General features: G+C 36.5%; 1 protein-coding gene across 8 annotated transcripts in view; it reads right to left on the reverse strand.

The window, feature by feature from the left end:
* Nrxn1 (neurexin 1) overlaps window positions 1-13,884 on the reverse strand; it is a 947,027-nt gene that overhangs the window by 178,796 nt on the left and 754,347 nt on the right. The window lies entirely within an intron of this gene.

Genomic DNA, 13,884 nt, shown 5'->3' on the forward strand with positions numbered 1-13,884 from the left:
CAAAGGGGCCAAACATGTTCACTGAAAAAAAGATAGCCTCTTTAATAAATGGTGCTGGAAAAATTGGCTTTCCACATGCTGACAACTAAAACTAGAACCATGTCTATCACCATGCACTAAACTAAAGTCAAAATAGAGCAAAGATCTAAATATTAAAACAGAAACACTAAACCTACTGGAAGGGAATGTAGATAAAATTCTTGAAGACATAGGGGTAGGCAGAGACTTCATGAACAAAATCCAAACTTCACAGGAAATACTTGAAAGAATCAACAACTGGGATCTCATCTTACTGAAAAGATTTTGCAAATCAAAAGAAATCACCAACAGAATAAAAAGAAAACCCACAAATTGGGAAAAAATTTTAGCCAACAGTCCCTCAGAAAAAGGACTTCTATCCAGAAGATCTAAAAAATTTAAAAACCCAGGCCCCCAAAATTCAAAGACCCAATCCAAAAATGGGCTTCTGAGATGAATACACACTTCTCAGATGAAGAAATACTAGTAGTGAATAAATATATGAAAAAATGTTCAACATCACTGATCATTCAAGAAATGCAAATTAAAACAACACTGAGATTCACCCCATAAAGAATGACTGTCATCAAGAAATCAACCAATAACAAATGCTGGGGAGGCTGTGGGGAAAAAGGAACCCTTCTCCACTGCTGGTGGAAGTGTAGACTGGTGAAACCACTGTGGAAATCAGTGAGGTGATTCCTCTCAAAACTAGGATTAAAACTCCCACTTAACCCAGCTATTCCCCTTCTGGGTATTTTCCCAGATGAATTCAAAACATTATTACACAGTGATATATGTGCACCCATGTTTATAACAGCACAATTTGTACTAGCTAAATCTTGGAAACAACACAAATGCCTGTGAATGGATAAAAAAGATGTGGTATTTTTATACAATGGAATATTACTCAATGATAAAAAATTAAACTCGAGGCTTTTATAGGTAAATGGATGCAACTAGAGAACATACTCATAAGTAAAATAAATCAGACCCACATGTGTAAACATTGTATTGTCTTCCTAGTGTAAGAACCTGAAAGAATAAATAAAACCCAAAATGAACAATGGATATTATGAAAGAGAAAGAAATTACTCAAAGGAAGGAACAACTGGGATGAGGGAAAAGAGAAAAAGAAAGAGAGAAGTACAGGAAAAAATTTATATATGGATAGCTGGGATAAGTATACCGCTGATGTCTAACGGTTTATTGAAAGGAACAGTTAATGCTTAATTTTTTGACCAATTCTGTATGTTTATCTGGTAATCTGAACAAATAATTTGAAGAAAACAATACATAATATAACAATCATTGATAAATTTCTACCACCTTGTCTAGTGAAACGCTATTGTTTCTAAGTTTCCTTTGTTTTAATTTTTTCTTCTCTTTAATGGTTTGATCAATCTTGTATTCCTACATCTGGTAATCTGAGCAACTTTGCTGAAGATAACAATATGCAATATAACAACCACTGTTAATTTCTATCATTTTGTTATGAAATCCTGTGTCATTTATATTGTTTTTGCTTTGTTTTTGTCTATGTTGTTGGTATTTTGCTATCGTTCTTTTTTTGTTTACCCCTTTAAAAAATTACATAGCACCTGTGACCTATTAATATTACTACAATTATTGTTGTTCTTTTAAAAAACAATGGTTATCTGCATAGTAGGTTGGTTGAATTACATAGCCACTGTAGTTTTGCTGGAGGACACAATATCGCATTAAGACTCCCAACTTCTGAAGCAGCATATCTATTTTATCAATGAGAAAGCTAAAGCTCAAAAAGGTTGAGAATGCCCAAAGTTAGAGCATCTGCCTACCACTTGGCTCAAGACAAAACATCTAAAAATCTGATAGAGCCTGCCTGATTGGAGGAGCTCCTTACTCCCTCTTCTAGGTAGGGTCTATATTTATGGTAAAGCAGTAGACAGATCAAAGAATTAGAAAAAAAATTATCACTCGAATAGTTAAAAACACATCAAGCACACCTGATTCTGAGTCTCTAGTACATTTTTTTTCAAACTTTACAAAATAGATGGACTCTAGAATTTTAAAATCAGAGATTCTGTTTAGGGAGGAGAAAAATGATGGCCCATTAGGTTGATCTATCAGCAACCTGTGAGGTTTTGTTAACCATATATGTCCTTCTCAGGAAATTACAACCCCTGCTCCCTGCCCAGGGTGGGCGGGCAGGGCAGCAAGTGGGAGAAGGGTCCTCATTGGTTAAATCACCTTGAGTACAGAGGACCTGGTGCTGTAAGTCAGAAAAAGGGCCAATAAGTTCAATGAACTGATGGATAAACCCTCAGTTCTGACAGTGGCAATGTAATCTTTAAGTGCTTCTATTATCTTACATGATCTCTCCTTAAGTGAGAGTAAACCAAACATCAAAACAACATTGGAATGCAATTAGCCCTCTAGACCACTGCCTGGGGTATCTTTGAATACTCTGATAATCCTAATGTTGATATTTTTGAATCACTAATTGAGTTAATACTGGATTATGCTTTACACCTAACATGACTATTAGGAAATTTTCCATGTGGCCATATATTCAAAATACTTCAAGCCTTCTCAGAATACCTCTCTCTGGTTTAAATAGCATACCACCACATGATACCATCATGGTTATGAATGAAATAAAGAAAACTTCAAATAGGAGCCATCATACTGAGACCATTAACTCTCCATCCCTGTCTGCTAAAATAGCAACCAATATGTAATAGCAGCACTAGTCTTTAAACAGGAATTAATGTGTAAAAATATGTTCCATGACTAAAGCTTTCTTCCCTGAATAATGCAAGAACAAAGTTCAAGCAGAGCAAGAAATAGGCACTGACTTGGTATGTAATGCTCTTTTTCACAGATAATCCTTCTGATTTGGACACTTAGCTCAATGCTCTGGCATCGTGACAAATTCTGAAGGTTGCTGCATGGATTTCTTAGATCCATCACCTTGCCTCAAGCTAATCCTTGCCCCAAGTGCAGTAGGCTGATCAGATACAGATAGATTTCTTTTGCTGTTGTTGTGTTTTTATTGTGGTTTTCCAAACTCTTGGTTGAGTTTTAAATGAGCTTTGCTCCCACTTCACAGGAAAACAATGTGCAAGAAACATTCTGTTTCAGGTGCTGATTAAAACTTTGACCTTCATTTTTCTGCTTCTGATTCTTTGTTTTGTACCACTGCACTGCTTATTATTAACCTCCACCAAGATGTGGCGGGGGAGCAGGTAGTCTATCAATTCTGCTAGTTATTAGTATTTCTATGTGAAAAGGTTTCCCTACATAAAAAAGGTTTGGGCTTCTTTGTGGATTTCACTTACTTGTATCCCAAGACTATCATTTTCACAGAGATCTGACTATATAATTACAGCCTGACTTTATAATGTTTCAAATTTCCACAGCTCAGAGCACATTTTTGAGACAAATAGACAAAACATTGTTGGATGGTAATCTTAGCCCTCTGCATGGTAAATGTTACCTTAGTAACTAGGTTGTAGGTAAAACAATTAACCTCAGTGCTCTTAAGAAAATATATGAAAACACATTAAGAGATTAATGAATTATTCTTAATGCCTCAGTTGATATAAGCAACATGGCAGTAATTGGGAAGTAGAAAGATTAGTTTCGATGGGACATAATTTTTTAAGCTTCTGTTGTGAGTTGTGACTTTGAACTGAAATATAAGAGTAGGTAAGGTTTTGAAATTGTGTTTGATGGGTTGATTTTTAAATAATGTTATCTTGGCTTTCATAAGTCTAACGCAGAGCCTTAACTTGGAGTACACTCCAAGAGAAAGCTGACTGTATTACCTTTCTACTTTTTTCCCTTTCCTATTCACTTCTGGTCAAGGACTGTTTGCCTGTTATCCTCAGAAAGAGAAGATGTGCGCCTGTATGTGGGCACAGAAACACCGTCATGAGACTGTCTCCGTGGAGCAAGCAAGGCTCCACTATCCCCGGAGTGTGAGTAATCACTCCTGCAGCCAGCATGAACACAAGCTACGTTTATGTGGGTAATTTTTGTATAACAGTTTTCAGAAAAAGCATACAGAATGTCCAAGCCTGAGGGTCCTGATGATGATGACCTTGCTTCATCTTCATAAAACAATAATACTGCAGCAACATAATGTCAGGAAATATTATCAAGTATCCTTTCATGACAGTGCTTTTAACAAAGCACGGACCATTCTTTGCATGACCCTAACATTTTAAAATGTGTGTTGCTGACTTTGTTATGCACATTCATTTCCCTCAATTACATGGTTTTCTAGCATAAAGGACATTAAAATTTTGGAATTACCATAACATACGGAGCGTGGTACTCACCATTATTTATTTATTTACTTATCCAAAATCAGAACAATAACAACAACAAAAAAACCTGTCTGCTATGTTCTGGGCATTCTGTATGCTCTGGATAAACTGTTCTTAGTAAACCAGTCAGTGCTGCTGCCATTGTGAAGCTTAAGTCTCCCATGTTTCTTTGCACATTATAATTTATTATATTTAGATTAGTGTGTAATGCATTCCAAGTGTCAAGAACACAATGAGTAGGTGCTGTGAGAGGGACTGAGTGATTATGCAAAGCCTCTTAGAGGAGCTCCTGATTGGAGGAGCTGAAAACGAGATGAGACAAGTAACGAACATAGTAGTTTCCTAGGCAGAGGTAACAGTATGTGTGCAACGGCAAGAGGCCAAAATCTTTAACCATAAAGACGGATGCTAGTATGCACAAATGCACATGCACAGACTCCATAGAGGGAGAAAGATGAAATCACATGTGAACACATATAGGAATTACCCAGAGAATTTATCTAGGAGACAAAGATATGTCATATGTGCATTAAATTGTGCATTAAAAGCTCCAGCACACCATTTGTACAAATGAAAGAACTGAAAAATAATGACATACGCACATATGTACAATGTCTAATATGTACATATTCTTTAAATTTTGCAATTAATGAATGAGAAATTGTTGATGTAGATGTAGAACCTCTCAGTATGTACCTTGATGTTCACTGAACAGCTGTTCCTAAGTGTCACTCATCAGTGTGCTTTATGAAATGCAGTACACAAAAGACTATCAGAATCAACGGGGACTTGCCACATTTTCCAAAAGTCATTTACTTCTACAATGCCAAAACAAATGATTCATTAGTCTTTGCTTATATCTCCAAGCTAATATAACACGTTTAGTTTCTTGTGGGGTGGAATGTCTTAACTTACTTCTCTAGAGAGCCCTTTTATGTCAAGATGTAGCAAGAGTTCTTCATATAATTTCCAACTTAGAAATACTGTTTGAAGTCACTTGACTAGGTTTTCAAGTACCTTCCACAAATTAGGTGAAGAAAGAAAAGTTTTCACCTTTAACCCTTTCAACACCCCATTCATGTGGAGAAGAGATGAGTAGTGTTCAACAGCTATATGCAAGATTTGATCTTCTGGCTGTGAATGATATGTCACTTCAAACAAGAGAAAGACTCTTCATCCAGTTCTATCTCCAGAAAAAGTTCAAATCCATGAAGTCATATGTGAGTTTACCCTGCAGCCTGGCCATGGATTTTAAGCCCAGAGATACAGAAAGTGTTCAAATTCAGACAATTCTTGGACATGCTGAGCTTTAGGTAAAGGTTAGTGTCTAATGACTGAAGAGCAGTTATTACTAGAGTTCCGGGGGTCATTCATCTCACTTTTCACCTGGGAGAGACAGAAGATGTTTTGAGGAGCCTGTGAGCATTGATAATAAAGACAGCCTGAAGAATAATGACCTGCCTAGTAAGTCAAGTTCCTAGCATCTACAAAAAGAACATACTCCTTCGCTCTGTCTTTCCTCCTGACTGCTCTAACACGTGGCCTTCCGCTTCTTCGGATGTACCACGTTCTGACCCTTCTCTAGCCCTTTGTTGCTCTTTCTGCCTGGCTGGCTCTTTCCTTGCTTCCCTCTTCCAAAAGTAATTGACCCGCTTCATTTTGGAGGTGGCGGGGGGAGACTGTGGAGAAGGGTGTGGGATCTAAAAACGCCCTTTCAACGAAGAGAAGCTCATCGGGGTCACCCATGGCACACGGCAGACACCAACTCTGAGATCTGTGCTGGCAACAGTTGAAGAGGAGCCCACTCAGGAAGGTCATGCTTCATTCAATCAACAGAACTCTTCTGAGGAGTTGGGATATTTTTGATGAATCTTTAAGTATTAAATTCCACTCTAAGATGTGGTCCCATATCCAACTTACATACTTCCCCGCCAAGACATGTTCTACTCAGATGAACACAAGCCAAAACTAACTGAGGAGTCAGAACCACCCTGGGAAATTCACAATGACTGTCATTAGCCCAGTGGAACCATATCCAGCTTATTCACTGTTCTGTAACATCAGGGCTGAGGTCGCTGGAGTAGCAGATGCTGCTGGTGATGATGACAGCCTTTCTTCTTGCTGTGTGCCCAACAGTCCCTCTAAGCATATTTTAAAAGAAATAATAAATATGGATGTATATTATTTTTCCTTTTTAATTGATAAGGAAACAGAGCCTCAGAAGTTAATAATTTGTCCCGAGTTACATGGCTAATAAGGATCAGAGCTGTGACTGGGCCTCGGCTTTCTGACTCCACGTTTTGAGTGCCTACCCACTGCGTTTTTCCTCTCAGTGAAGTCCAAGCTGCTTAGCAGAGGTTGTCAGTAAATCTATTGGGAAAAGAAGGCATTAACACTCTCACTATTGTTCAAGCCACTTAAAAAAGCAAGCACTTTCCAAACCTCCACCCCATTCACAACAGCTATGTTTGCCTTGCAGCCTCCATGTTGAGAAAGTTTGAAACTTAAAGCAAGTGGGTGCCTTTTAGAAGTTAAACAGCTGCGCCTTGAATCTAGCCAGATCCAATTCTAACCTGTCTGGTTCCAAAGAAATATCTTCCAGCTGCATAATGCTACCTCTCTGTGTACCTGTTGCAAAATCTTTAAAGTTAGGGATGTGATGTCAGAATACCCTGGGGCCTCTGAACCTTTACCAGCTTGTGAGTTCTGTATCCTGACAAATTTGCCAAAATAGAACTGAGTAGAGCCCAGCAATTCCTCTTGTCAGGCATTAAACTAATGTAGGTATTCAGAATGACTGGTAGGATGAATCTTTGCCTGCATTAGTACCAGGAAAGATGTCCTCATACTTTGAGTTCCCTGGGAACAGAAATGAAAGCACATTTTCTTTCAAACTTAATTAAAATTCTAGAGTGTCACCAGATGCTGAGAGACATAGGGAGCTCCTGGAGAAACAGCCAGTGTCCCTCTTCTATCTTACCTTGTCTCTAATTTTTTCTTAGTATCTTTTTTATAGCAGATTTATATAAATCATTTTTAATATTAGTCATTATTTTTGAGTGATGTTTCAAGTTTCCAATCAAATGCAACAGAATACATATCATCGTCATAAAGTCAGTCTGGGTGTTCTGGCTAAATAAAATGAGTGAGTATAATAAGCAAGGAGATGAGGGCTGTAGTTGTAGTTTTCCAAAGGTAATAAGGCTGATATTTGAGACGATACACTGATAACTTTCTAGCAGTTCAGGTCTTCCAAATGTCATGATCAATAATCAAGTAAATATAGATCTGAATTTTGTAACCACTTGGATTGCATCAAAAGTCTCTGTATTGTACTGTTACATGAAGCCATTAAATAGCATAGAATAAGTGACACGAACCAGCATTAGCTATTTCTTACAATGCAATGCTAAAAATAATTTAGTAAATAGACTTGTTGACATTTGAAATATGAATTGATCCACTGGAAGTATTTTTCAATTATAGTTTCTTAACTCTGTTAGTCTATTCAGGGTTACATTTAGAAATATCAATGTTAGTCTTATTTTTTCTCTTCCACTTAATCTCTCCCTTAAAAATATAATGACCACCTTTCAGGCCATTTTAATATTCTCCTGCCATGAATATTTCAATCTTTCCATTTTACACAGAAAATCATCACATTCCTTAATTTTCATCTTGTTTGAAATTCACCTTTCAATCATAGTCATCTTCTCTTTCTCCCTAAGCTTGAAAGCATGGGGCTAGCATTTGGTGAGAGTAGTTTTAATTTGAACTGATTTTGTCCTAGATGCTGCCTAAGGAATGATTGTTTTGAATGAATGACGCATGCAAGATACCATAAATGTAAGCCAGTGCTGCCCTGGAAAATGAACAGAAATAGCTAGGACTCTTTCTGCTGAAGCAAAGAGCATGATTTGAGGTCAACAAAGACAGAAGAACAGTTAATATTGGCTCTGGTTCCACTCCAATTAACATCTAACAAGAAATAATCTTTGATTAACTCACAGAATTCAACAATTAGATTTAATAATAGGTGAATGAGATGTGGCCAGTATTTAAATTTGGGACCAGATGCAATAAAACTTAACCCAGTACAACTGGTTTGGGAACATTAAACTTTTCGTAAGTCTTCCTAGTCAAAATCAAACTATTCCATATTTCTTTGAAGTAATGGCAATATGATTTTCTGCTTTAACTAATTCTATCAACTGTCTCAAACTCTGCTATCATAATTTATTCTGTACAAATATGCTGCAGGAATAAATTATGAAAGGGCTTCCAAGACAGATTTATAAATTTACTTCATAAATTTAAATGCTATCTCAGGATTTTATTTTGTTGTTTGTTTTCAATGCACTGAAGGCTCATTCTTAGCTTAAAACATTATATGCCCAATCAGTGGCATAAAAGCTAAAATTTTTCAATGCTTTTCATTGTTGTTTTGTTTGTTTGCTTTTGTTTTTTGGGGGCAGGATCTCATTATGCAGTTCAGGCTGGCCTTGAACTTGCAGTGAGCCCCTTCCCCGAACCTCCTGAGTGCTGGGACTGTAGGCCTGTGCCACCTTCTCAGGCTTGTTTTGTGTTTTATTATTTTTAGAGATCAGATCTTGCTACATAATTAAGGCTCAAGGCTGACCTTTAACTTGCTTTGTAACCCCAGCTGATTTCAAGTCCCTACAACCCTCCTGCCTCAGTCTCCCAAGCACTGGGATTATAGGCATGACACTATGTCCAGTTTTAATGTATTTTTTTAATAAAGGACCCTACTTACATTAGCACAGGCCATGCACTAGCTATGGAAAGTATGTACATGATTAATGCAGATACTCTGTCATTACTGATATAATGAGAGTTTACATACTGAAATTCTCCAAAAAAGTGCATAAAAAGAGAAACATACATAATAATCAGCCAAGAGCTGGGGGCATAGCTCAATGGTATAAGCACCTGCCTGGCACGTGCAAGGTCCTGAGTTCGATTGCCAGTAGAAAAAATTTAAAAAAAATCAGCCAAAACAACTTTAACTTATTTGTTGGAAGAACATGGATATTTTTAAATTCTACAAAAATAGGTATCCTAGCCCTGGAAATTATATAAATTAAACTTTTCTTTTTTCTTTTTTTTTCTTTTTTGAGACAGGGTTTTGCTATGCAGTTCAGGCTGGCCTTGAACTCACAGTGATCCTCTTGCTTCAGCCTTCTGAGTGCTGGGATTACAGGTGTGCATCTCCATGCCTGTACACTATTATTTTGCTTGCTATCTCTTCAACCTCTAAAAAGACTACTTGGGACTTTAAAAACAATATTTCAGCTATTCAACATCATATTATTCTTAAGATTACTTTCTTTGTCACAAATACTATAACATGATACCCTCTAGAACATACATTTCTTACTCAAGAACGACAGTACAAATTTTATGTAAATGGTCAATATCTTTAAAAAATTCCCCCAGCTGTGCACCTAGCTACAGTCATACAAAGTGACAAAGCTAAAACTGATAAACTAGGTGATTAATAAAGCTAGTATAGATACAACTTCTGAAATTACCAGCATACAAGACTCAGCTTAGATGCTTTATGTCCAAGCGATTAACAGTGTTAATAATAATAATAAATTTTAATTGTAAATGACCCATGCACACTCTCCACTGAATCTTGTTTTAACATAGATCTGGCCCATAATGATCAGAAGTAAGTAGTTACTGAACACTGACTTTATCTTTACATCACCTCTGTGAAGCAGCTGTGGTTATTATCTGCATTTGACAGAAAAGAAAGCCATGGCCTAGATGTGTTACTTGCACAAGACCAGTCAGTAATCATTTGAAGAACCAGGATTTGGACCCAAATCTGTTTATCTTCAAAGGATGTGTTCTTAGCTTCTACTTTGCTATATCCCTCAACATAAGAAAATCCAAGAACAGGCAACCCCTAGAGATAGAATCTGTTTTAGAATACAGAAAATGATAGAGAATTTCTAATTTCGCAAAGTGAGAGCTTTGTTATACAAAGCCAAGTGAAATGTGACACACACAAAAATGCTCATAGGCCAATTTATATTCTAATCACAGTTACAAAAATCCCAGTTAATATCCTCCACGAGCACCAATGGCGTACGAAGAAATAACAGTAGGATAAGATGACTGTACAGGTTTTGCCATTTGCTGTCATTCATTCCTGTGTAACACAATATAGTGACCTAAACTTTATAAATAACTCTGAGGTGATTTTTGCTAAGACCATGTAACAGATGAAGAAATAGGGCACAGAATTATGTAGCCTCCCAATGTGAAATAGGACTAAATCTTTGTCATTTCTGGTCTCAAAAGCTACCCATGACTAGATAAGATACAGCCCCAAAATTCTGAGATCTTTCAATGTTAGGAGAGCACTTAGCATGTGTCATTAAGGCAAATGAGGAGAACAAAGAAGGTCATCGAGGTAGATTCTGTAAGTTATTTGGTAAATTCAATGTGCACTTTTAATTTAAAAAAAAAGCCTACTCAGCTAGAAGACGAATATTCTTTGGCATGATAAGAACAACATCTCTCTGTAGTCAACTGCTAACACTATGGATGACACTAAAGCCATCCCTATTAAAGTAAACAGTAGACCTTTACATTATTATTTGTATGTTTTTCTGTTTAAACATGTCAATCAGTGTAACATGGCAAGAAGTAATAATTTAAGTTATTAGACAACAGAAGAACTAATCAGTTTAATAACAATAAAGTGAAACCACATTGTTGAGTGAAAAGTAGTCATTTTTAAATGACTTGAAGGTATTCAGAAAACTGTTCTAACTAAATATGAGATGATCAAACATAAATGACTATATTTTCTTATAGAGAGGAAAAGAAACTCAGCAAAATGCCTTAGTATTAAAAAAGGAAAATGCAAGTTTAATGAAGGTTTATGAACTCTTTTGACAAGATATTTTAAATGTAAACTCTGGATGACAGGTATATTCAGAACCATTATGTTATTTTTTTTTCTATTTCTGCTAGATAACTTCCATAAAAGAAAGAATGAAAAATGTTATCTTAAGAATCAATAGAATAGTGATATTTAACAAGTTAACTTTTATATTATTTCCCCATTTATCCAATATCTTTATTTTCCTAAATATTCCTTTTTAGTTCTATAACTCTATTAAGTATCTTCTAAAGTTTTATATGCTAGTGGTCCAATTTGTGATAATCACTACTGAATAAATTGAAAAGTTAGCAAAAATGCAACAAAAACACTCATATAATTTCAAAACAGCATACTCTTCCTGGCTTTCTTTGAGAATTAAAATGGTTTCTTTGTTTAGGTTAAGGATCCTCTTAGGTTTGTTGTACTGTCAGATATAACCTCTCCTTAAGGAATCCAGAAAAAGAGACACATGCAGAGAGAGAGAGAGAGAGAGAGAGAGAGAGAGAGAGAGAGAGAGAGAGAAATCTGCTTCCTTCGGTGTGCTGATGTACACTAACAGAGGTTACTACCCTCAGAGACTGGTGTGAAACTCCTCTTTATAGCCGATGTTTTCTATCAAACGATTCCCTTTGGCTGAGGCCAGGGCACTACATGAAATAGTATAAACATATTCAGGGAGCAATTGTTCACTTTTATTTGTAGAAGGGTTTATTTTCATTTATTGATGTCACACAAAATGATGTTTTCTGTACATAACCTATGAAAAAATAGAGACAGGCTAGAACACAGAGTAAGAATATATTCTGTATGCCTCACTGACAGTGTTTTCAATTTATATGCAATTACATTTCCATAATGTTGATGTAGTTAACACAACAAACCTATGCTTGCTATGTAGAGGGAACCTTTGTGAGCACAAGGACGATGTCATGGGGATACAGGAGTCTCTTATTCTTCTTGTCAAGCTTGGTCTGATGTCTAATGCAAGAAATAAGGAGGACCCTGAGAAAAGCAATAATCATCAGATATGAGAAAACATCAGCTATGCCTCCACACTTAGAAATAAATGAGAGAAAAGTAGACCCGTCATTTGCAACTTTCAACATAAAAAGCAATTTTCAATCTAATTCTTTTCTCAACTTTCTATGCAGTGTGTGTGTGTGTGTGTGCAAGGCAGTCTCGGCCAACAGAAAACTGACAGAGCTGGCGTGTAAATGGAGGGGCCAAGGCTAGCATCCCTTTTATCTTGTTTGTCTATTATTGCATAATTATGACTATCAAATATAATTCAACAATACAGAGAAGTGAATATTGTCCCCCACACGGTTTAATTTAGACTACACAATTTAGACTACACAAAGTCCTTCACATTACTAGTCATAAAAATTTCTTTTTTTTTTTTTTTTTGGTTTTTCTCCGGTAACGGGAACCGAACTCACGACCTTGCACTTGCCAGGCAGGCGCTTTGCCGCTGAGCTAAATCCCCAGCCCCCATAAAAATTTCTATTGTTCCCCTATTTCTAGTTTAAGAGAAAGATCATAAGCTGAGTTTTCTTTTAAAAAAATTCAGACTCTGAAGGATAAAACTGTCCACATCTTTTACTTGATATTTCCCTTCCTCAGACTTATGAAGTGACTCTCCTGAGGTATAACACTTTATCTCCGTCTTATTTCTCAGACTATTTAAAAACAAGTTGTAAACGACTATTAATTTTGGAGGGGGTAAATAAAAAACTAGGATTTCTCTTGGTCTGTGATTTTAGACCACGATTACCCAGGGGAAACTGGGAAAAGACATCAGGAGGACTTTGCCAATGACACTGAAAATATTAAATAATAAGATAATAAAATTGTGAAATCCAGTGCTGCTGTCAGCCTGAAACTCATGTGAAGCAGAAAGCTATTCTAAAAAGTCCATGAGAGGGTTATTTAAATTATGTGTTAGTGGTGTTTCTACTTGTCAAAGCAACTTCCTCATTTAAAAACACTTTTGAATTGAAAGTTATCTGTTCTATGGGTCCACATTATGAAACATTATTGTGCAACATGTACCCTTTCCCCAAACGACAGTCCTTTGCCTATTTGAAAACAGTTATACAGGTATCTTTCCACCTTCAGCTCAAGTCTTCTGCTGTAAAATCACCTTCCGCTTTGTAACTTTCAATCTGCAGGCAAAGGTTTTTGAAACATTTATCTTTCAGAGAGATGATTTGTTAATCTTATATTCTAATAGATCTTAACAAAATGTACTAACTTACATGCAACATACGAGTAATAGTGCATTATTTTCCTTAATTATGACACCAGCTTTCCATCTGCATTGTCTGAGGTTTTAAAATAACCACTCACTAGCGGCTGATATGAGATTTTGGTGATCTAAAGTCCTCAGACCTTTGCACATGGTCCATGGAGCAGATGTCTTCCCTGAACTTACTCTTGTGGAGTTGAAAATGCAGTCAGGACACATGAACCACTCCCTCCAGATCGCTGTCCTGTGTTGGCTTTGCTCTAACCTTGTTCTTCATCCAAAATACCCTCTTCCATTGCTACTGCGTAGAACTCTAATTCACATGTTCATCTTGGATTTAAGCTTCCTCAGAGTCATGCTATCCTTCTAGTGTGAGCAAT

Source organism: Chinchilla lanigera, unplaced genomic scaffold (assembly GCF_000276665.1).
Source record: "Chinchilla lanigera isolate Chin_1 unplaced genomic scaffold, ChiLan1.0 scaffold00040, whole genome shotgun sequence".
In the NCBI taxonomy this organism is placed as follows: domain Eukaryota; kingdom Metazoa; phylum Chordata; class Mammalia; order Rodentia; family Chinchillidae; genus Chinchilla; species Chinchilla lanigera.